The sequence below is a fragment of the Anser anser genome (assembly GCF_964211835.1).
Source record: "Anser anser genome assembly, chromosome: 8".
Lineage (NCBI taxonomy): Eukaryota > Metazoa > Chordata > Aves > Anseriformes > Anatidae > Anser > Anser anser.
The window spans coordinates 10,137,097-10,161,935 of record NC_139728.1 but is presented as its reverse complement, the minus strand read 5'-3'; the positions used below and the strand labels follow the sequence as shown (position 1 = coordinate 10,161,935).

The 24,839-nt window shown below is 52.8% G+C and overlaps 1 protein-coding gene across 1 annotated transcript in view; it reads left to right on the top strand.

Moving 5' to 3' along the window:
- Positions 1-5,302, top strand: part of NUF2 (NUF2 component of NDC80 kinetochore complex) — a 145,249-nt gene extending 139,947 nt beyond the window's left edge. Inside the window, exons 37-38 of the mRNA XM_083845765.1 lie at positions 4,073-4,243; positions 4,765-5,302. The gene's annotated coding sequence lies outside the window, so the exon portion shown is untranslated. The remainder of the gene's footprint in view (positions 1-4,072; positions 4,244-4,764) is intronic.
- The last annotated feature ends 19,537 nt before the right edge of the window (positions 5,303-24,839 follow it).

Here is a 24,839-nt window from a genome sequence, read left to right as displayed (position 1 = left end):
CTACAGGAGCGTTAAATGGGTGAAGGCTGTACTTGGGTAGCACTAGCCCTTTCCTCGAGGTAGTTTCATGGTTTGGCGATGCCTTTGGCACGAAACTTGCCACGGGGCTGCCGGGCTAGGGTTGGTTTGGGATGTGAAGGATTTGGGCAGAATGGCTCAGCTGATGCTGAGGATGAGAAGGGGAAAATTGGGCAGCAATATAAAAAAGCTGCTGTCTTTTGGTGCAGAAATATCTGCAGTGTCTGAGCTGGATTTGACATTTCATAGAGGTCCTGGCCTCAGGGAAGGGCATTTTCCTGAAAACCCCTCAAGATTTGGTCTGAAAAGGCTCGTGTGTGCTGCGTTGGAAACGTTTTGGGCAGGCAGCACTGAAAGAAAAGCATCCTGGAGCAGCCCGTGTGCCTTCGACACACCCAGCCTGTGGGGCTGAACGTAGGCACCTGGGGAGGTTCGTCGAGGCCTCTTGCCCCTGGGATGGTTTCTCAACCGCACTTTTAAGCAGAAATCAGCAGGGTGGTGGTACACGGTGCGTCTCTGGAGGGGCTGCTCTGCTTCAGAAGAGCATCCGTGCTCCCAGGACCACCACGGGGTCAACAGGGAGGGTTTGGGGGAGCAACAGGTCCCCTGGAGCAGTGTCCTCTGGCAGAGCTTCCCTGCCTCCTCAGCCCTCCGTTCTCCTTCCAGCACCACTAACAGTGGGGATTTGTCTTGCAACACGTCTCGGAGACCCGGGGCTTCGCTGCCATTCAGGCCACACCTCGTCCCCGATGTCCTTGATTAGTTGCCTCGGTTGTAGGGTCGCACTAATTCGATCAGCGTTAGAAATCAGTGCGGAGCCGGAACCTTTTTCCCTGTCTTTCAACTGAATGGATAGAGAGGGCAGGAATAAAGGCTCCCTCGGGTTCTGGTTCATATGTCACCATGAAGTGCACTAATGAATCACTGGTCCCAGAGCACATTTGTGGCTTGTTACTAGCAGATAATCCTGCGCTGTGACCCAATTGCTACTTGGCTGCCCAAGAGGAGATCTTCCTCCAAGGCCCCGAGGAGCAAAGACAGGCTGGGCTGGAAGTCGCCGTCAGCTCTGGAGCTGAAGTGATGCGTTCATTAGGGAGCTTTTTTCATGGCTAGCATTTGCTTTTTTTCCAACAGAGAAAGCTTGGAAAAACAGCCCCAAAAACTCGCTACCACGTTGCCCTGCTGCTGGAGGACAACCCCTCCAGCTTTGCTGGATGCCTCGTGCCTTCGATCCCCCAGGGAAAGGCTCTGCAGGGCGAGCAAGTCTTCCAGCCTCCGGAAGGCCACTTGTTGGGGACTCCTCCGCTAAACCCAGGGGAGATGAAGGTGTGCAATGCCGAGATTTGCTAGATGGTGGGATAAGTGAATATTTTCTTCTCTAAGAAGCGTCTTTATGAGCATTTTCTCCGCACACAGCTGCTCGGTGAAGGGACTGTGTGGGTCAGGCAAGTCATCGGGAGTCAGCAAATACGAGCGCCCCTTATTTATTGGGAAGTTTATTTCCGCATTAAATTTCCACTGACGAGGGTTTCATTAGGCCCACAAGGCTGGTATAACGGGGAGCTGGAGGAGTGCTTTCTGCAGCTCCAGAGCTAATTTCTTGCTCTGGTTTTTGGATTTCTTGTTGCTCGCGCGCTGGGGCTGCCGAGCGCACTGAGAGCAGCCTGTATTCAAGTCAGATTTTTTTTTTATTTCCTGCATTTGAGCAGGCCAGAATTTATATTGCTCAGGTCTCCTTAAATTAGTCCGAGAGGATTTCATTTTACAGGCCTGCTTGACTGGGATCCTTTTGGCACGATGGTCTCAGCTTTGTATACAACTGAGATTCATATTTTATGTGTGTATAAAAATCCCAGCCATGAATCTAGCGGCTTAAAACTTCACCTTCATTCTTTACAGCTCAATTCAGAGCGCTCTGCACGCCTCCAGCCGCTGGGTCTTGCAGGCGGCTGAGCTGAGGAAGAGGGCAGGAAATGGGGGAGATGGATCCGAGGGACCCCTGGCTCTCCTTGTCCACAAAGAGTCCTTGAGAGAGCCCTGGAAGCCTGCAGTGGCAGCAGGTCTCCAGTTCATTACGATGCCTTCACCCAGGGCAAATCCTAATTCTGAACTGAGACCTGGGAGAGGTTCCTGGGATTTAGGGGTTCAGCAGCAAGCGAAGGCTTTGGGCAGCTGGGCTCCTGTGTGTCTGTCCCGGGTTACTGCGGACAAATCCATCTATGAGAGAGAAATGCAGGTTAAAATATTGGTGGGAAGTGTCTTCAGAGGGGGCTGCTGGGCCCAGTTGCGTGCTGCACAAGGCTTCGCCTTCATCTGAATGTGGGACTGGTCCTCTGCTCACCTGCAGGAGGAGATCTGTGGGTTTTTACCTCTGTACAACCACCCATCCCCTTCCAAAACACTGTGCCACGGCGAGGTGTGAAAGAAATAAGCTTTGTCCTCATAGGGAACTCATGAAGAACTTCTGGAGCTGCTCTTCTATGTTGGTACTTGTAGCAAAGGGCTTTGATTGACCTGTTGATTGAAGGTGGGTGTAGGTGGTGCAGCAATGTGGATATCGGTCTGCAGGTGCCAAATTCAGGTCTGGGTCAGTTTGAACGACCTGCTTGGGAACAAAGAGGTTCTCTGCCATGGAGGGCTGGAAGATGAAGGTGTAGAGGATGTGGATGCGCTCCTGATTGCGTGGATCCACGTGGAGGGTGTCTCCAGCTCCCCCCAGCGTGAGCACCATGGTGGGGCCAGACGAGGCTGGCAGTCCACCTCTGGACTTAGGTGGCCAAATGGATGGGGAGCACCAGTGTGCCAGGTGTGAGAATGCCCATATTGCTTCTGCATGCAGACAGAAAGGATCCTGCAGGGTCTCGTGTGATAGCGATGCTCTGGGTCTGCCCCTGTATGGGATAATAGGGTGCTGTGGCAGTTCGCTGCACAGCTCTCGCTGCTAGGACCAGCGGAGATGTCCTCAGCAGTCGTTTTCCTAGAGGCTTTCTTCTTGGCTGAGACTTCCAGCAGGGTTCAGTGGAATAACATTTTGAAGAAGAAAGAATTTAAGAATATGGATGCACAAATGTTGGGTTTTACTCCAGGCTTCTTGGCAATACCTGCTCCACATTTGGTTGGCAAGCGTGCCCAGTGCAGCGCCGTCTTGCAGAGCTAGCGCAGCTTGGCTCGCTACGTGTGAATCCCCCCAGGCTCACGTCAGCCTCAGCAGATTCAACCTGGTCCTGAGAGAACCACAAAGGAAACTTGAAGGAGAGTTGAAAAGTGATGGGGAACAGGTCCCTGGCTTTGTACTGCTTGGCCATAGCAGGAGCATTGCTGCTGTGCGCTCTGCAGTGTGAATCTGAAGCACATCCAGCCCCGTGCGCTCCCTCCCCAGCCCATGTTTGGCTTTCCAGTGGTTGGGTTTTATCGAGCAGTTCTTTATTGGATTTATCATGCCAGTTGTTAAAGCTTCCAGCTGCTTAAATTTACTTTCTTGTTTTCTCATTTTCTCATCTGTCTTTTCTGTGTTCTTTACAACAAAATCCACACGGTCCTCTATATCATTAACTCCACGGGCGAGTTAATCAAATTTACTGTCAGGCACAGCTATAGCTGTTGGAATGTTTCTAATTTCTTTGGAGGGGGATATTGGGCTCATGAAGGATCAGTCGGTGCCTCCATTTCTGCTGGCTTCTCTGTAACTTGCCCTGCAGTTGCTGCAATTCCCCAGCGAGCTCAGGCGCTCCGGTTCCCACCAGCGTCTCATTCCTCCATGCTGCTGGCTTGGTCTGAATCTTTGAGCTGAGAGCACTTCTGTGCTGCATGGTCCTCTCCTTGGGTTATCAGAGGGCTGCCCAAACTTACGCAGGGGCATTGGGATGTTCTGCCTTCTGCAGGACGTCCTTTGGGTGTAGAAAGAGGTTCTCAAGCCCTCGTGCCAGGCTGGTATTCTCCGTGCTCAGGTTGCACGGGGAGCATTGCTGAATAATCCCCACGGTGTCCTTGGGAAGAGGGCCACATCGCTGCCTTTGTGGATGCGTGGCAATAAAGACGTTTATGGGCTCTCCAGCCGTGTTTATAGGTCACAGTGGGATCCAGAGGCGGAACGGAGACTTGAGAGTCACGGGCGCCCGGCTGCTGCCTGCCTGCTCGCTGTTTGCTGCCCTCAGCCTCCAAAGGCGCCTCCTGGAGCAAGGACTTTGCTCGTTGCATCTCTGTTGAGGTCGTGGGCTTGTCACAGGTGAGGGCAGCCACCAGTGTGCCGTGGCCTCTAAGGAGAGCGTGGTTTGCCCGTGGGGTGGCTGTAGCACCCCGGTATCACCAGGGGTCCGGGACCAAGCCCCGAGCAACGTGCTGGGGTGGAGAGGGCTGCAGGGTGCCCTGGGGGTGGCATCTCTGTCCTGCGGGGGTTTTGGAGATGTGGCCTTGTGTGTGCAGGGGGTGGCCTGAGTGCCCTCTGGATCTGGGCACGGTGAGCATGTGTGGAAACACACCACCATGTGTGCGCGCACCAGGCGTGAGCCCCTGTGTCTCAGCACGTCTCGTGCACGTGTACAAACGCCACGAGTGTGCACGGCTGGGGTGCGAGGCTGTGCCTCCAAATAACCCTGCCCGTACGAGGGGTGGTGGGGAAGGGAGGAGCGGAGGAGGGCTGGGAGAGGGGCAGAGGAGGGCTGGGAGCAGGTGAAGGAACGGGAGGACGGAGGGAGGGGGAGCGAGGGAGGAGGGATGGGAGAGAAGTAAACAGGGCTGAAATTGCAGGTAAAAATAAAGCCGAAGAAGCCCAGGTGGAATTCATGCAAAGTCTCCTCATCAACACTGCGACTCCCTCCTGTCACGGGAACTGTCATCCGGGCTCGGCTCGTAATGAAAGGGAAAATATTTTATTCAGATTTATTAATTTGAAAATGAAGCCCGCCTGTCGAGAGGGGGACAGTTCTTCTCAATCTGTCATCGTTGAACCACACGCTCCTGACACCGGGATTCATTTGTCTTGTCGGCTCTGACAGTCGGATTCTCCCAGAGCTGTTCCTGGTGGATCGCCCTGGGATTTTAAACCGGATGAAACACATTCCGACAAGGAACAGCCTCTTTATTAATGCAAATTACACGAGGAGGCGAGAGCGCGAGGGAGGGGGAGAGGGAGGGAGGGTGACGCCAGCAGCCGCGCTGGTTCCTCTCCCCGTATCGCTCGTTTGTTATTTACATTTATTCGCCTGTTTTCGGGTTTAATAAAAGGAGACTGGGCTTTTCGGTGACGTTTATGGACGGAAGGTTTAAAAAAAAAAAAAACAACAAAGGCACCATCACCACAAGTGTATGCAAAAATACATACCCATAAATATATATATATAGTATGTGAGCCAGCCCAGCTTGTGCTCGTGCGCAGGGAAAGGATGCTTGGCCCAAGACGAGGAGGTGCCTTCGGTGGCTGGCGCCGTCCCCCCGAGGTCCCCTTAGCTCGTCAGCATGGCATAAAACAAATGCCAGAGCCGGGAGTGCGGGGAGCCGGGATGTATGTGTCTAATGATGTCTCCGCAGTCTATAGGATGAATATTTAATAGCGCTTGTCAGCAAGATCTTATAGAGGGATTTCTTGCCTAAAATGCTCGTTAGCTTGTGTGATTTCCTTGGCGTTGGTGTTTATGGTGGCATCTGGCTGGTTTGTTGCCGTCCCCTGTGTTTGTCTCCCTAGGCTCCTTGTCCCCAGCCCCTAGGGCACGCACATCCCTGCCTTAGGGTCACCTTGCGGGTCCTGCGGCACAGCGGGGGGCTCAGAGCCTCGCCCCCAATTCCCACACCCTGCAAAACCTCTTCTGGAGAGACGTTCAGGCTTAGTTTGGAGGCTGCAAGTGATGGAGAATCTACCACGTCGTTAGGCAAATTGTTCTGCTGGTTAATTAGCTTCGCTGTTAATATGCTTGGAGCGATGAGAGCAGTAATTCACCTTAGGAAAAGGGATGTGCGGGGAGGGCTTGGAGAGGTGTGAAGGAAGGGGATGGAAACTCAGAGAAGGGACTCAGAACAGATATTTCTCTATGAATCTGTGATTTGTGAGAGAAGGAGAGAAGAGGAGAACATTTGGGAAGGACCAATGTTATTTTTGAATTTGGGTTGAGTTTTTGCAGATACTATTTTTATGATGGAAAGCTAAAGGGTGGAAATGCCAAAATGTATTCTGGTGACATCTCCGAAATGTACCCTTCAACTTTTCATCCCCAAATGGCAATTTTTTACATTTAAAAAATCTGGATTGAATGGAGGGTTTAACCCAGATTTATCTTTCTCACCTGGAATAAAGAACCAGACCTGTGTGTAGTTTGCTCTGAAGGTGTGTGTCCCACCTTTGTTCCCCCAAGACCCGGCATCAGACAGGTGGAGGAGCCCAACCTGCCTGCTGGCCAGGCGAGGGGAGGAGATCTGCACCCACCTTGGGGTCTCCTGCTGGTTTTAAATGGGTGCTGTCAGCTTCAACCTTCCCCAAACATTTTCTTAGAGCTGGATGGTTCTTTTCAGCTTGCCTGCCCCTTGCTTGGGGTCAGGCAGGTGCCCAGCTGAAGAGGAACCCGGAACAAAGAGGGCATTAGCTCTTCCAAGCTAATTAGCTACTTCTCCAGATAGATCCCTATGGCCCATGAGAGCACTCCTGGTGTTAACCCTCCTTACGTGGGTGGGAGTTCAGTGTGGGGGTCGTGCAAAGTGAGACCTTGCTATCATGGGGGCTCCTCAGGGCCGCCCCTTGGCCAAGCTTGCCATGACCCCAAGGTCCAGAAACCACCAGGATGCGCTTGGCGAGGTGCCCCCAGGGCTGCTGGCTTGCAAGGCTAGAGAAAGTCGTGGAGGGGCGGTGTTTCTGCCACCGGCAGAGGTGATGGGGACGTGGTCCTGAGCATGAGACCGATGGACAGCCCTGGGAGCACCTTGAGGAGCCACCTGGAGCCACCTCTAGATACTGATTTCAAGGAGCTTCCCACCTGGTCTGCGGGGACCGTCTGCAAAATCCCTTCTGTCCTTGAATTCCTATTTCCTTGCAGAGCCTGTGGCTAGGGCTCAGTCCTGGCGTAATAGGCATCTGCTTGCTGTAATCTCACTGCCCCTCCCCAAACCTACTTATAAAATAATGCACCTTGCGCCAATTTTATCTGTGACATTGCATTAAAAAAAAAAATCCATTAAAAGAAATAAAAGCAGGTGCAGCTCGGTGCTGCAAACACTCCTTCACTCTCATTCTCTCCCCTTCGTTCCCGCTCTCCTTCACTCCCGGTGTTTGCTAGTTTGTATGATTAATTTTATCAATTTTCCTGACCTGCTTTGCCACTGAAATAAATATGACAGCTGCAGTGCTGCCTCAATTCGTTCTCTTGCCAAGTGAGCTGCTGAGATGTGTTTTCTTGTTGATCGCAGACTTTGGTAAATATCAAGTAAATAGACTGAAGAGGATTCATTTCAGCAGCTCGGATTGTCAGGACTTCAGCCCGAGAGCACATCCTTCAACGGGGAGACAAAGGGAGGAGGAAGGCTCCCGTCCCTCCCCAAAAAAGCAATCAGGAAATTCTCAGCGTGTCGGGCTGGTCCGTAATGAGCAGTGACAGCAGGCGGCTGGGTGGAGACCCCGAAAGTCGTGGGGGGATGAAGCGAGCCCCGTGGAGCCGTGGTGTGCGTGGGTCAGGGTGGCAGCAGAGCTCGGGGTGCGGTGTGTTGGCCTCCTGGTGCTGGACAGCCAGCCCCTAGGGACACCCCTGCGGCAGAGCTGCCTGCAGACCTCTTGCTAGGGAGCTGGTGCCCAAATGCCTGAATTTTCAGCTCTGTCTCTTGAGGAAATTCAGCCGAGAGTGAGCTGAAGGCCTCCCACCCTGCACGGCGTCTCTCCAGGAGATGATCTGCTCCGGGGGGGCTGCTGGAGCACAGCTCTGGGAATTTAACGTGCTAGGAGGGAAGTTCCTGTGTTAGCATCTCTCCCGTCCAGCCTATTTGGGTCTTGGCTGCTGTGGCAGAGGCGAAAAGAGGAATGGGCTGAAATATCATTGCTCGGTGTTGGTCTTCTTGGCATCTCTAACAGCAGCATCTCAGTGGTGGTTCTTGTCCAGGGTCCCCTGCTGGGTGCCTTTGGGCACCTCTCAGGCATGTTTGGGCATCCCCCTGCTTACCCCAAAGGAGACAGGAGCTGGCATCCAGCAGCTGCACCTCTGTTACGCTGTGGCTGTGGTTTTTTTGGGTAAGGGTCCCCTGGGAGTTCTGTGGTCTAATTGCTGATAAATACTTGCTGGTGCTCCTGCTCCCCCTAAGTGGCCAGCGGCAATTACCGGGTGCACAGCCCCACGGCTGAGCCCTCCGCTCACCGCAGATCGCAGCTGAGCTGTCTGTGCTCAGGCCTTCAGCCGGCACGTACAGGCAGGTGGAGAGAGGAAAAAATAGAAGCTTTCAGCCTCCGAAAGCAAGCGGAGGATTTGTAAACGTGACCCAGATAAACACGACGCGGGATGGCTTCCTTGAGTCAGCACAGAGCCTAAAATAGTGCCTGGTGCGACCTCCTCCGTCCCGCTGCGTCTGGAGCCTGAAAATGCCACCCACAGAGGTTGGGTGGCTGCTTGGTAGAGCTGCCCAGTGGATGGGAACAAGGCAACGTGGTATTTCCAACAAACGCTTGGTTCCTCGGCGTGCCTCGAGATGGCCAGCAGCCCGGCCGTGTTGACTGTTTTTCTATTTTTTTAACCGATGCAGCTCACCTTGGTCCAGCAAGGAGCGCACGCAGCAGCCGCCTGTCATCAATTCAGATACCTCCCTCCCCTCATTTCAAGGACTTGTGAGAGCAAGAGGCTTGTGGCTACAGAGATTTACACCCCCTCAGCAAGGGTTAACCTCATCTCGCCGCCACTATTGTCTCAGGACAAGTTGTCAGTCTGTGAGAACGTGCCGTAATGGATTTGAAGTGGATTGCTCAGCCCACGGAGAGGGTGATGCTGTATTTATTGAATAGACATTAAAAAGAACATTTCTCAATTTCTCAGCACTGAACTCGAGGTCAATGGATCTTTTTGGCACTGACATGCTGAGTCAACTCCTAGCTTAAAGCTTTTAGAAGGACCGGGGTTAGATGAAAGGATTAGACGCCGTCTTTAACGTTTCCCTGGCAAAATTGTTGGCTCCTAAATCATTTATGTTGCTTTGCACTGCTTTGCTTGGCCTCTCCCTTGTTACCTTGGGGGAAGTTACCTTTTTTTTTTTTTTTTGGATTAAAATGACACAAGTTGATTATTTCCATCGTGCTGCCCCAAGTTGAGGTGGGTCCAAAAGCGTGTTGGGCACCTAATGCCTCTGGAGCACCGAAAACCCCATGTCTTGGGCGATTTGGCCCTGCAGGGAGAGTTGGTGCCACGGCTTCCAGCAGATCCCGAGGGGCAGGAGGCTCGCTGCGTGCTGGTGAGCTGCTTGTGGTTTTTAATAATGACTGAGCCATTGATTACAGCAGCCCTGGTGGGGTCGTGGTCAGCCAGGAGCTGGTGTCCTGGGGAGCAGCGGCATGGATCCGTCCCTGGCTATTGCTCAGGGCATCGTTGGGATTTGTGCCACCGCTCGGAGTGGTGCTGGCCTCCTCGGTGTCACGCTCGTTGCCACCGTTCCCTTTGGTTCCTGGCAATTTTGTTAAGGTACATTAGTGTCACGCTGAGAGCGGAGCTGTAGCATGCTGGACAAGGCTTGGATGAGCCTGAGAGCCTGAGGAAAGGCATTTTGGGGACCACGAGGAGTGGTGAGCGGTGAGAAAATGCTGCCGTGCTCACGCTGCACGTCCCTGGGGAACCGCAACATCTCTGCTCCCCGTCCTCAGCCCCCTCTCGCAGCCAGCACCTACCTGCAAAGGGCCCGCGGTGCCAGGGCTTCTGGTAGCAGTGCAACAAATAAAATGCAATCCGCCTGTATCATAAAGTCCAATAAAAATGAAACTGAACATCCACTTTGCAGACAGCAAGTACACTGTAAATTTATGAGATCATATCTCGTGGAGGACAGGGTAGTTAAGGGGGGAAGGAAGGGGCTGGCAAAAATGGGCGAGAGCGGCCGAGGGGTAGTAAATATGTTTTCAATAATGAAGAGGCCCGATTACCCTCTTTGCAATAAAAGCGTGCACGAGGCAGAGCTGCTGTAAAAATTACTCCCGAGCAGCCTGGCGTATTTGCACCTTGTCATCTTGTCAGCTCCATGCAAATTGGCAGGGTGGCCGAGGACCGGGTGACCGTCCTCCCTCCCGCAAGAGCCATCTCGTTTCCCACCCCCGCCACCCCAGTCCCCTCCCACTCCACAAAACGCCCCGATTTTGCCCGTAACCGTGGCAACCAGCGAGGATGCAGGGATGGAGCTGAGGACAGCCGGGGCACCGCGTGCCCTGGGCTGGTCCCCAGCTGGGCGAGGGTGACGGAGAAGGATTTGGCCCCCCATGGGCTCCACGGTGCAAAGCTTTCTGCAAAAAGCCCTCGAGCAGTCAGGAGCCCCTGGCCAAAACCTCGTGCCCTGACCCCATCACGGGGTGGTGTTTCTTGTTTTTGGGGTGCCTGGTGCATCCTCCTCGCTGAGCATGCTCATACCCCCTGCTGTCCACCGATAGAAATGGGTGTCACTGGGCCTCGTGCACCTAAAGCAAAAAAAAATCAACATTTTATTTATTTTCAGCGCAGATCAAAGGCCGAGGCCTTGCCTCTCTGAAGAAGCTTTCTCAAAAGCTGTGGGTTTTAAACTGAATTAACAGGGGCGAAGTAAACAGCACAGGAGCAGCTTTGAGTTGTCTGCGACTCGGTCTGAGCTGTCCTCAAATAAACCACTGCTGGGCCCCGGAGAAAGCAATTACACAGGGGCTTAACTGCGCTGATTTAACAAAGCTGCAGTAATTAAACCTCCAACACTCAAGGCTGGGGACTCAGTGCCAAGTGCTAGAAGGATCCTGTCTCCGAAGGTAAATCGTGTCGGTGTTAGCAGCTGGGCGGCTTTAAGGGGTAATTCTCCCTTCCTCGTTCCCTGCCTCTTGGTTTCACCCTCTGCTGTTCACGACCTCTATCTGAAGCCCACTGAGACTAAAGGAGTCTTTCTTTTCCCACTGGTGGGCTTTAAATTTGGCTGCTGGGGCAGAGGGAAAGCACGGGGACACCAGGGTGCTGCGAGGGAGGGAGGTGGCCAGGATGGGTGCTCCCCACGGAGCCCCAAAAAGTGCCATCCGGCGAGCCCTCTGTGCCGGAGTCACGGGATTCGGGGACGGAAGAAAGGAGCTGTGGCCGTGTGGCTTGACCTCTCCCATTGAAAGCAAGATCAAAGGAGGGGCAAGAAAGAGCAGAGGAGGCTGTTGGCTGAACGCAGGATGAATGGGAGGGGAGCTGGGGGCTGCAGCTTGTGACAAAGCACCGAGATTTGCTTGGCGGGAGAGGTCGTTCCTGGAGCTGTGGTGTTAATGGGATGCAGCTGGGATGGGGAAGGTGGGGGGGCTTCGGGCAGGAGGGGTGTTGCGTGCGCCAAGGGTGCACATTTTCTTGCGGAGCCAGAAAATGGGGGGAATTAGGCTTGCTGCAGGTCTCCAGGTGGTGGTTAAAAGGGAAAATGCCAAGATAATCATCCTGGGGGCAAAGGAGGCTCTTGGTGGGCAGCTGGCAGCATAGCTAGGGCAATGTGGGTTATTGCTTCCTGGGGAAAGAGGTCCCAGCAAGTCCTGGGGTCGTGTGGGCAGCCACCTCTGTCACCAAAGGTGGTAGGGACGGTGATCCCTGCAGGGGAAGCCAGCTAGGGACGTGCAGATGGAAGATGGGCTCTTAGTCACTGGGAGTCGACCGAGCTGGTGCTGCCTGGAGCAGGAGGGAGAGAGGAGGGCACCCGACCTATGTACGGCCCTGGGGAGTCCAGCACAGGCAGATCATGCAGGGGTACAGCCCCTGGGAAGCTGATCTTGGGGTAAAAAAGCATTAAGGGGTGTCAAAACTTACCGTGGGCACAGTTCGACCTGTGGTCTTGCAGGAAAAAGATTGGAAGCGTGGGGAAGGGTCATGGAGCTCGGAGCTGAGAAATAAACCTGGGAGAAATGGAAAGTAGGTCAGGCCATGAAGATCAGCACGAAAGTGCAGCGTGAGCATGCAGAGAGGAGATCAGATAAGCGGAGGCACATAGTGAGATGCAATTAGCAGGGGACATCAAGTGTAACGAGTGATTGCTCCAGAAGTACATCAGCAGTCGCAGGAGGGCCACAACGTTGGTTTGGTACTCGGGGAGAGGGAAGGCACTCGGCAGATGATGCCAAAGGACTGAGCGCTGCATTTTCCCCATCTGTTTTCACCTTTAAGGTCAGCTATGTTCGTGGTTAACAGCCAAGGGCACGGCCTCAGGTGTGGGAGGTGTTTTGGCATTGCACGAATAGGTCAGATCCTTCCAAAGCACCTGGGATGGGTGAGCTTCATCCTGGGGGGGCGTGAAAAGCTCGGTGCAAGCACGCCACCAGCAGCTCCCTCAAAGGAAGGCAGAGTACTGGGAGAGGGAAAATGTGCCCATCTACAAAAACAGGGGAAAGGAGGAATGGGGTTATATGGCTTTCAGACTGATTGTAGTTCCCAGGAAAACAGTAGGACCTGTAGCAAAGCTTTCGGGCAGCTGGGAGAAAGGAAAAAAAATGGGAGTGGGAAGAGGCAAAGCAGATCGTATCAGCCTGGTGGGATCTCCTTGCAGCAGGTCTTGTGGAGGGAAGGCGAGCAGCAGAAGTTGCGTGTCCTGAGTTTCTTTATCCAAAGTCTGGTTTGGTTGAATGGGGTGGTCTCACAAGTGGGGAAGAATGGTCTAGGAGAAGTGCTAAAGCCTGCAAAGGTGGCCAGAAATTAAATTTGCCACCTTCGCAGGCGGTAATTTCACCTTTGAGTACAAGGAGGGTGACTCAGGTATCCCACCTGCTCCGTCCTCCTTCGGGAAGGATTCGGACTAAGACGTTCCCGATGGCATGGGCATGGTGCTCTTGAACTGTGAAACTCACAGCAAGGTCTTACAGAAGTGCAGTGCCTCGTGCCTTAATTTAAAGACAAAAACATGCAGGAGGTGCAGAAATCTGGTGGTTATACAAACAAGTACGGAAAATTGTTAAGGAAAGGGCTGCTTCTCTCTCCCTTTATGTACCTAAGGAGTAGGTCCATCGGAACTGATGGATATAGCGTGGTATAAATCCATGGCTGGCGAGAGGAGCGAGTGTCCCATTGCAGAAACAACAACAGCTAGCTGGTAGAGCTTCGGAGTTGTCTCCTGAGTCACTAAGTTATTCAAAACCTGCATTCACAGGTGCTATGCTGTCCTCTGAAGCTTGTGGGGATGTCAGGAAGCCAAAGCATCCCTGATCGGGTGCTGGTGGTGATGTCTGCGTGCTGGTATTAGCTCAGCCAAAATTAGAGGTCAGGAACTTCGTGGAAATACGTCTTTGTTGCAATACTGAGGCTGGCAAACCTTTGGAGGTGTAGCTTCAGGATGCTGAAATCGGGACAGAAAATCCTCCTGGCCTTTCTGGAGCTGAAGCATGCTGGAGTGAGTGAGGGTACCTGTGCCGAATCTATCCCAGCAAAAGGACTTTTTATTCTGGATCAGATGGTAAATGGCTTGTTTACGTGCCCCTGCACCTCCTGCTTTTCACAGTGGATGCAACAGGGTCATCGTTTTTGGATGTCATGTGGGCTTGAGACTCTTTTATTTGTCTGTGCCTCATCCACATGGGCTGCAAAGGCATTTTGGGAGGAGAGAAGGGAGCGAGGGCTCCACCGTAGTAGGGACACGGGTGGGAGGGCACCTGGGGGCACCTGACCCAGAGGGGGCTCAGCACTGCTGGAGCTTTTAGCTCATAAATGGTTGAGTGGAGGAAGGATCCAGCCTGAGCTGGAGCCCCCAGACCTGCATTATGGAGAAACATTTCTCCCCAGGACCCAACTAGGCCTGTTGCAGGGAGAATATTTAACTCCAAAGCCCAACAGATCAAACGCAGCTGGGGTTGGAGCTGCGTTTCTTCTCTCGCCTTCCCCATGAGTTGGAACAGCAGAAAAATGATGTGACCGTGCTTCTACCACGCTTCTCCCCCTCCCTCCTAGCAGGGAGCTATAAAACAGAGATAATCCACAATTCCCCCCGTTTAATTGCGCTGCCCGGCCACCCGAACGCCCTCACCCTGTGGAGGCAATGCCCTCCATCTTCTCGGCTCTCCCCGTGCTGCTCGGGGAAGCGGGGCCCGCACCGGCTGCCTTCGCAGCTGGCTGCCGAGGCCTGAGACCGGAGTTGTCCCCGAGGTGATAATTTAACTGGGATGCTAATTGGGCCGTCCACGGAGTGAATTAAAAGGACGTTCCTCCGCCCGGCTCTCGGGAGCTGCGCAGATCCTGTGGTTGTGCCCAAAGGGTAAGGGGGAGCTGTCGGAGAAGTATCCAGAGCCTGTGTGCAGGGAAATTAAACTAAAAATGTGTAGGAAAAATGGCCATCGGGCTCCACATTTCAAGCCCTGAGTGGTATCCAGTAGGACTGAAAAGCTGTTTAACAGCGGTGAAGTCTCAAACACTGGCAGGCTGCAGAGTCATATTTTTGCTGAAATATTAGCTTTTTTTTTTTTTTCCCTCCTTCATTATAACAGAATTAAATGGAAAAGGAACCTGCGCAACGAGCTCGATTCAATGGAAACAAAACCAAGCCCTCCAAAGAAACCCAACCAAGCGCCACTACCCAGCGCTGGGCAAAGGGTTTCTCTCCCCCTTCCTTTTCCTCCCCTCGCGCATCGCAGCCAAACAAAATGCCGCTTTATTTGAAAGACAGGAGGAGAAAAAAAAAAAAAGCAAAACCCACAAAACTTTAAAATCAATACTTTATATTGCCTGAGAAAAAAATATATATATATATTTTTTAAAAGCTCCACGCTGTTGTTGGGAAGGTGCCGGCCGGGGCCGGCTCCCTGCGGAAGCTCCCTCTGCGGGCGACGCCGCGGTAGCGTTGCTGCGGCTCCGCGCCAGCACCCTGCGGCCGGTCCCTGGGAGCAGCGGAGATTTCCAGGCCCTGGGAGTCGTGCTGGCTTCTAGGCTAAATCTTCTCCTTTTTTTTCCTTCCCGCTTCCCTGAAAAAATAGGGGTTAAGAAATAATCGCAGCGGTCTCTTGTGTTTATCCTAGGCAGGAGGATGCTCCGGAGGTGGGACCGGTGGTCCAGGTGCAAGGGGCTGCGTGAGCATGGTGCAAAGGGACGGATGTGTTCGGCCCTGAATGGAAATCCTCAGCCTGTGTTCTGCAGCGGGAAGTTGCAAACCAGCCTGTGTGATTAGGGGAATGCTTCTGAATTGCTGCGTTCGGAGGAGATGGGGCTTTGGTGCCCGGCTGGGGAAACGAAACCTGCTTGCTTGCACGCTTTCCTCTTCTGTGCTCTGGGATCTGTCCAGTGGGTTTGCAATCTCAGGCCTGGAAAATGCTATTTTTTTATTTTATTTTTTTACTTTTGCATTGTGATGGAAAGCTGAAATTTCAGAATAGCCATCAGAATGGACATAAAACGCAATAGAGGTGTTTTGGTTCTGAGGTACTGGCACGTCCTTAGAGGAAATCCAGGTTCAAAGGGAGAAATCCCATTTTATGGCTGCAAAATCTTGTCTCGAAAATCCCCTGCTTTTGTGGAAGACTCGGAGTTGCCGAAGCAGCATTTCCCAGGGGACAGAAGGGCTGTGGGAGCGTGTTGCTGGTGTGAGGCTGGGGCTCAGTGCGTCAAAGCAAAAGAGCTGGTGTTGGGGGCAGCAGATTTGGTCCTGCACTGCAGGGATGGCTCTGGGGACAGCCCTGTAGCTGGCCCTCAGCTCCAGAATGCCCCTGACAACTTCACAGAGCTGAGTTACGTGGAGTTGTTGTGTTAACATATAGCCAGCAAGAAAGGCAGGAGAAATACCGTTGCACCAAGATCCCTGTTTTTCCACGTTGGGTAAAATATTGTGTCATTTTATCTAGTTACTATAAACCAGTTTATACTCCCTGTTTATAAAAAAGAGGAAAAAAACATATTTCACTTTCTCTGCTGACAGACTACGGAGGAAAAATAGAGTTTTTTTCTGCATTTAATATTTCAAAACAAGTAGACCCAACAGAAAAAGCAGCAATTAACCACGAGTACCAGCAACGTGTTCCTTGCATTTCTCCTCTCTGGATTCAGCTGCCAGGATTCGGTTTGGTATAACTCATCTACAGTCACGTTATAGCTTTTAGCAACAGTTTTCCAAGCTGGACAAAAAAAGCAATGCGGTCGCCGTGTTCCCTGCTCAGACCACACAAGCCTTCAAGACGAGACCAATGTCTGGCGTGGTGTCCTACACTTAGGGGTTGGATCCTTTATGCTCAGCTGGTTGAAATGGCTGGTAAATGATGAGCGGGGGTTTGACCCTATGTTGGAGTACGCTTACACGTGTATGTAGGGGGAGCAGGTTTTATAAGGCCAGCAGAACCCAAAAAGAGCATAGGTTCTCTGTGCCTCTGAGCACGCACGTGCTTACACACCAGGCACATACGTGGGCATGGCACATGCAGAGCTACATCTTTTCTTCTCCCACTGTTAATTCCACGCAAGACCTGCTCTGTGACCCCGGTGATGAGAGGAGAGATGCCTGAGCATCATTTCGCCCGTGCCTCCTGCATCACCTCGCCATCGCTGCTCAGGCTCTTGCCCCATAAATAACACGGGCTGTAAAACCAGGATTAGCTGAATCCTCAGCGGGAGCCCTGCAAGGACACCGGGCTCCTCGCCTGCTGCCTCTCTCTGTAAATAGCCTGCACCCAGGCTGGCAGCATCCTGTGACTAACTCTTCTAGACTGGATTTCTCCAAGGGAGGACCGGCGCTTAATTTGGCTGACTCGGCGCTCTGCGGGAGCTCTCATCCATGCCAGCTTGAGTCCGAGCAAAAACCCATCATCATTAGTCCTCAAAAGGAACAGCTCAGATGTTCTCCACCCCCGTTTGAGCAGGCTGGGACATACCGTGCGTTCCCAGCGCCCGAAATTCCCCCGGTAAGCTCCATTACAGCAATCAGCCTTCACGCTTTTTGACGGCTCTTCTGCTGGCTCGAGATGGCCACCGCGCTGTGCCCAGGGGCAGCGGTGTCCCTGCAGGCATCGGGATGGGTGCTTGTGGGGTGGGCACACACGGCGAGGGGGCACAAAGCCTGGCGTGTTTGCTCTGGTGCAGGGCTGGGGAGGGAGGATCAGGCCAGTGTGCATTTCTCTTTGCTAATGTGTTGGCAACCTCTCAATGAATAAACTGCTAGGAAACAGATCTGGAGCAGCCCTCGGCTGTTAACCGGGCGGAGGGGCACCAGCTGCTCGGCACCGGCCCCCGGGAGGAGTCCTTCTGCTGTGCTATGGGGCCAGGAGCAAGCCACCACCAGCCCCTTCCAACCAGAGCAGCTTTCAGGACCCTGCTCCGGATCCAAATCTGAATTTCATGGCTTTACGTGCTGCCTGCTCTGGGCCTGAATCCACGTCTTTGCTCCAAATGCCACCCCACCTCTGCCCATCCACGGGGAAGCCTGGCTCTGTATCACGCTGACTTTGAGGGCTTGGTGAAGGGGCATGTGGGCAGCGGATGGGGTGTGTTATTGTGGCTCCTGCAAGGTATTAACTAACCCTTTCTTGGAAAAGGGCCGAGCCTGGAAAACCTCTTGCTTTTCCTCTGTGCAGCACCAGGGTGATGCTGCTGCCCTGGCTCCACCTGTGGTCAGACTGGGCTCTGTGTCTGCTGCTTAAAATGGGAGAGATTATAATGTCCTGCTTGTAATCAGGAAACATTGGGTGAAAGGAATTTATTTTCCCCTTTTCCCTAAATTGCACCAAAGCTTTGTAGCTCACAAGACGTTGTCCAACCTTGCCGTAGGCTGAAAAGCGAGGGAGGAAACTATGCTGGTGTCACCAGAGATTTTCTCCATCCCGCTCAAACGGGAACCTTTGGGTTAATTACCCACGGAGGCTCTGTCCCGGGCTCGCCCTTTGTGCCAGTGACTGCAGCAGTCCCCGGCCCGTGGGCTGCGATAAGCAGCAAGAAATGTCCAGCGTGTCGCAACGCCCCGGTGGCTGAGGACGCGGTCGTCCCTGGACGAAAGGATCCAGCGGCGTTGAGCCATGGCGGGGGCTGTGTTGCTGATGTATTACAAAACCCCGGGCACAGGGGGGTAGATGGGCCAGCCGAAGTGGTATCTGGATGATATTTTGCAAATACAGCTCTTGGGCGCAGGGTTTTCTGCCACCCAGGCTGTAGGAGCCTCGAGGAGCAGGATGTCTGCCATCCCCGTGGGGATCGGCGCTCAGCTGCCGTCTCCCACCTCCTCTCTCCTCCTAGGTTTCCCCTCCTGAAGCCGCCTCAACCTGCTGTGGCACCGACTGTCAAACGCTTCACACGTTTGTCACCAAAATGTTTTGGCAGCAGCAGCATCTCTAGGTTTTGACATAATCCCGACAGGAGACTTTCTCAATTATTACTAATGGAACATTATGCTCCTCTTTGGGAACTCCTGCATGAATAAAAAGGGTCATTAATGACATCTGCGCAGAGCCCGGAAATTATTAGTCAATGCTGATACAGTTTTATTTTATTTTTTTAATTTTTACATATATATTTTCTTAAGCTCCTGGTAATTTCCCACCTTGCCTCCCGCCCCCTTCTCCAAAGTCTCCTGTGCAAGCCGGAGCTGAGCTGGGTTATTGTCGACGTTCTCGCTTTTGTGCAGGTAAATGCTCTTCCCCTCCCACCCTTTCTTCCCTTTTATTCCCTCTTGGCTTCCTTAAAGATCGTAGCTCTCATTTCGGTCCCAAGAGATCCTGTCGCACCTTTCTCTGGGCTTGATTTTACTGCCAGTGCAGCTCAGATATTTCTTGGACTCGGAAATAAAAATGGAGCACCTTTTCCTCCTGGCTCCATGCCAGGCTATCGGGAACCACAGCCCCCACTGCCCTCCCAGGCTTTGTGGCAGGAGACTCGCTGGGAGGGTGACTGGAGGTGTCCCCAGGTGCCACACAGCGCCGTGCAATTGGGCAGCTCAGCTCCGATCAGTTTTGAGGGCTTTCTGGACAGCAACCTATTGTTTTTTCTGTCCTTCTGCCAGGTACTCATTCCTCTCTGCTTGATAACCCTAAAAATGGCCCAAAATAGGCCTTTTTTTTTTTTTTTCTCCTTCTCTCCAGAATAATGCAGCAATTTGAGAAACTGGTGTTTTGCAAGACAGCAGAGCAAGGCAGCGAGCTCTTTCCCTGCTGGAAGGGGCAGAGCTCAGGGCTTGCTTGAAGATGGGAGCTCCCCCAAGACTCCTCCTGGCCAGGAGCTATTTTAGCTCCAGAGGCTGACTGCCAGAGCCTCCCCACGAGCATCCGAGGTGTGAGCTGCGCCTTGCCACATGCCTCCTTCCCCTCTGCGGAGGAGCTGGGTGCCACAATAAATTGCTTTTTTAAGGGTGGAAAGGTTTGGGAAAAGAGGTTTGGGAAAAGGGAAGGGCCTTCAGGCCAGCTCTTCTCTCAAACAAGCCATCTTCTGGCCTGGTTGCCCCCTGATTTCCCAGCCAGGCCATCCACTACTGATGGGAAAGCCAAGAGACCTGGACGTGTTGCAGAAAATAAGTTGTGAACCATGTCAGATGGGTGCTGCAGGTCACCGCCCACTGAGGAGGGGGCTTGTGCACGGTGGGCTGGGGGCTGCGTCTGTCCTGCAGGCTCCTCCAGGGCTTTGGGTCAACAGCAACTGGTGGCAGAGCTGCTGCCTGTCCCTGGGGAAGGCCGAGCAGGGATCAGGGGCCACGGTTCCGACTTGGCACTTGGGTTAAAAGGTTGATGCAGTAACTCTAAAAAGGAAACCGCTAAACAAGAAATAGACTCCTTTAAAAGAAAAAAAAAAAAGTCCCTCGGAGAAAAGATATTTCAACCCCTTTTTGATTTATGACCTACTATAGGATATTGAGACATTATTTACAATCGATATATGCTCCTGCAAGGCTCCCGCTGGAGCCATAGACCCTGCCTGTTAGAGTGGAGACCGGTCAGTCCGCTCCGCTCGAAGTGCCAGCCGTGTCCTGCTGGAGCAGGCTATAAAGCCGGCCGCAGCTGTATATCTTTCAGAAAATGGACCTGGTTACACGTGTCTTTGGGCAAGCTGACACAGGGATATAGTTTAGGGTGAAGACAGCAGTTCAGGAGCAGAAATCAGCATTCCTCACCCTTGCCAATAATGAAATCTCTGGCGCGACGCGGGGAGCTCCGCGGCCTTAAAGGTGCGAAATGGAGTTGTTCAGTTGACTTATAATGGAGCTGGGCCAATTCCGAAGCGAGCGCTGGATTTTATTCTGGGATTTTTATCTTTAAAAGGGGATTTGCAAACACTTTAAGGGGGGAGGGGCGTGGTGGGGGGAGAATATTCATTCAGTGTAAAATTGCATCCTGGCCAAATTCCAGTTTGGGTAATTACATTCTCTTTCTGTAGTGGCTGCAGGACAAAGGGCCATTCATCACGCTCCAAACTGCTGCAAAGGGCTCCCGTGTTCCTCGGGAGAAGTGGCTGCCTTCGGCTCTGAGCGAGAAAGTTTTCCTCCCCGTGGTCGAGGCCACTCCGGAGAGTAATGGAGCTTGGCAGGGTTTTAGGATGCTTTTGGGTGAGATATAGGGGCAAGCACGTTGTCACGTGCCACTCGGCCTCCAGCAAATCTGGATAAGTAGGGCACTCAGAAATAGGCTCCTTCCAGCCTCCCGTGGCTCGCCACTCGCCCCAAGGACACGCTTTGCTTTGCAAAGTGCCACCGGCGCTCCAGGGGAACTCGCTGGAGCAGAGGAAGCTGGATTTCCTCTCGGCAGATCTGCCGTTTTGGAAGTGCCTATGGGCTCGAGGTCGGGTCGCATCCATCTGAGCAGGATGCAGGGACTTGGGGCGCACTTGGGAGCGGTGCGGACACGCTGCCATCCTCCTCCCAGGCCTCCACCCAGCCAGGGAAGAAACATTTGCAACCCTTCTTTTAGAGGGGGTCACCCTTCAACACCAGACCTCTGTTTTTTGGCAAAAGTGATCCAGCAGCCAAGCAATAGGGCATAGTTTCCTCATCTCCTCAGCAGTACTCTGCAGCTCTCCGCTCGGCGAGGCCTAAAAAGCCTGTGGTTGGGTGGAGGCCGGGCGAGGAGGCAGCAGCACAGCAGCCCGGCGGGAGCATTGTCTGCGTGCCACCCACGGGCTGACCTGCCAGGGAGCATCCTCGGCCTGTGTGCCTTGAGAGTGTCCCTTTAAAGCAATTTGTAGACTGTTATCCTGTATCATTAACCTAATTAGTGTAATTGCCGCCATTTATGTAATGAGTATAAATACTGGAGGAATCCCATAATTAGAAGATGTAATTAGGTAATTAATAGATGACATGGTAACAAAAATCCAGGGGAAACTTTGCAAGGTGGACGCTGTGTGTGTGTGCGTGCATGCCCACGGCTGTGCAGGCACGCGGGTCCTGCCGGGCTCTGCTGCGGCTGCGCTCCAGGGCTGGCCGCAGGTGGGAGTCCCCTGATATTGCTCTGGCCATGCAGAGGGACTTGGGGGGCCGTGAGAAGGCTCTTACATCTCTACAGGTCTTGCGCAGAGCCACCTTTTGCCCAGGGGAAAGAGCGTGGCCACACGGCAGTGTGGATGCTCTTTGCTTTCAGATCCCGGGAGGAGCAAGGTGAATTGAGGAGAGGTTTGTGGCTTTCCCCCGCTTAAGGCTGGAAGGTGGCTTCAGGTTGTGGTGCTACAACCAGTGCTGGAATAACATGAAGGCCAGCTCCTGTGTGTATACCCAGAGAGACGAGGAGGAGCCCCAGGGTTGTGTTTGGCTGCATTATAAAGTCCTGGTTTAGTTCTCTTGCGCGTCTGGCTTAGAAAAGCCATCAGCGCTGGAAATTGTGCTTGTGCTGTGGAGAGCTGACAAGGTTTCTGCTGTGCCCGAGGAGCGTGCTTCAAGAGACTCCCGAGCTGTGTTTTAGCTGGACTCTTGCTAGCTGTTGAAATGCTGACTTTTTCCTGCTGCTGCTCGCCTCTTGCTCCCCAAGGCCTGTTTGCATTTCCCGAGTAGTTACGTGCCCAGATGCCTCTGAAGAAGATAAGTCACGGTTAAGGAAAGGTTTTTGTGTTGTTGCTGAGGCTTGTTCAGCTTCCCAGTTTGTACCTGCCAGGAGCAGTCGTGGCAGGAGGAGAAATCTTCACACAGACAGCTTGGGCCACGGGCCTGGGGAATGTGTCCCCGGGAAGGCCTGTGGGATGCTGAGCACTGCCTGCATCCCGCTGTGTGCTGGAGGGCCAAACTTGACTTGAAGGGTGTTTTTTTTGGGGGGGGTTTCTCTGCGTGCCATCTCCACCTTGGCTGCTCCATGCTGGCTTCCTCTGAACACCCCACAGTCCTGGTGGCTTTGACTCTTGGCCTCTCTGCCTCCCGTTCGGCCTGCGTCCTCTCCGAGGGCCGAGCTACTTCGCGCTCCTCACAGGAGCATGGCTGCCAGCGAGAAGCGACCCCAGGACCTTCAGCGCTGGAGGCAGGGGCCCTAGGAGAGCTCGGAGGGGAGCTGGTGCGGGCGGTCAAAGGCTGCTGAGTCCCCAGGACCAGCAGCTAGAGGGAGATATGACCTCACGCTCGGGGCCGGCCTCCTCCACGCCGTTGATTCCTGTCGCGATGCCAAAGAAAATCCACTCGCTTTTCCAGTGTTTAGGGTCCATGTAATGAACCGCCGTAATGCGGGCTTCATTATGTGGCATAAGTAATTCTCGAGATTAAAGACTTTTAAAATGGCTCCTGCTGGAGTTCCTGCCAAGGTATTTCTGAGCCGCTATCTCCGTGGGGAGGTTTTATCAGGTGTATCGTGATCAGTATGTACGGGTCCAGTTACACCAGGAAGGCTCTGTCTAGACGCTTTAATTCCAGTACAAAAAGGACCTTTTTTTTCCCTGTTAGCTTAAATTCACTTGCAAACGGCCTTCATAACACTAGTGCAAGAGCCTCCCTGCATGGAGCGTGATGTTCAGACCTGTTTGAATCCCTACCCCGCACCAAGGCCTGCTCTGCCCCGGGGCCAGGGGTTCTGCCCTCCCAGTCTGGGTTTGGCAGCACCGGGACGGTGGGGACTCGGGGGGCCAGGTCCGAACCACCCTAACTCAGACCCCACCAACGCCAGGCAGTGGCCCTGCTTTGTCCCTTGCTCTCCTTTCACAGTGAAAACCCTCCTTGCCATGTGTTTTTGTCTCCTCTGAGGCCTATCTCTGCCCCCATCCAAGTGTCACTTTTTTCCTGCAGTTCTCCATTTCCAGATGTGTCTGATCGCTCCTCCACCTCATTGTCTTCCCTTTGCAGTCCTCACACTAAGTGCGAATACCCTTTTCCTTTTCGACACGGTTCCAGGCTCAAAGCCTTGCCTGAATGGTTGTTCCACCTGCCTTTCACACTCTAATTAAAAGAAAAAATCTGAAATTTCCTCCCTGTTCAAGGCTTTAAGCTCTTCAGTCGTGTTAGGCATGTTAATAATGTCCTAGTTCTGCCCTAGTTTTGTGCATCTTTTCCAGTGAATGTATCTACCTGGGATCGACATGAAGTTATTTTCTTTGTAAAACTGTGGATAAACAGGCATCAGAGCAAAGCCCTGGGAGCAGGTAGGGGCTGGAGCATCCCCAGCTGGCCGGCTTGGAGCAGCCATGGGGTAGCGGCCATCACCGGAGGAGGGAGGAAAGCTTCAGCCGGGAGTAGCTAATTACGTTCCTTGGTAAGATTTGTCGTGTTACAAAGCAAAATGGATCCGAGGAAGTCACGTGGCTCGTGCTAGGTGAGAGGATCACAACGTTATATATATATTTTTTTCTCCTATCTATCTGTCTACATGCTTATTGCAAGTTGGGTTGCCAGGAATGGTACGGAATAATTACCCTGTACTACTTTACGGTAACCTTTGTAAGAAAGTTGTTTAGGCGGGGAAACTGTGTGAACTACTCATTAATATCTTACAGGTCAGAGTTAAGGATGTTGCATTGTGATGAAATATGTATTTCTTCCTACTTCTTAGGAAAAAGGGCTCCCAAGACAGAGGAAGATTTATGATTATCTTAATTAGTTATTTCCTAGCTTTCAAAATGTTTGGGTTTCAGAGATGATATGATAGATAATTAACTTGTTGTCACACAGTGACTTTTAAAATGAAATGTTTGTTCTGAAAATATTATTTGTCTCAATATGCATCCTATGTATGCCATGGCACATACGCATGTGCATATAGAGATAAATATGAGCATGAATTTCCCTGCAGCATTCCCCCCCACCAGCTGCAGGAGCATGGGGCGATGCTCCCACGTTGGATGCTGAGCAGGGAGTGCAAAGGGCATCGCTGCCACGCGATGCTCTTGCTGCGTGTGTCCCTACCCTCCTGCTGGAAAGGCGACCTGTGAAGGGGACGTTTTCTGCAGAAATAGTAAACGCTAAAGGAAGGAAGCTGTGTCCCTCGCTGCTGCATCCCACAGGGACTGGAGAGGAGCTGCAGGGAAGGCAGAGGACAGGGTGGTGCTGAGCCCAAAGGGTATCAGAGGTGGGTCCTGGGCCCACGGTGCCTCATTGCTGCAGGGGGCTGCTACAGAAGCAGGGAGGTCACCTGGAAGTTGATATCTTTATTTATTTATTGTCTTTGGGTGTTTTCATCAAAACTTTATAAATAACAGGCGAAACCCCTGGGGAAAACCCTCCCAGCCAGCCGGCTGTTGCAGATCCTCCAGGAAACGGGAGGCGGAGGGAAGGAAGGCTAAATTTGGTGGCTCTTATTTTTAACAAGGGCTATTTCAATCTGTATAAACCCATGTGAAATATGT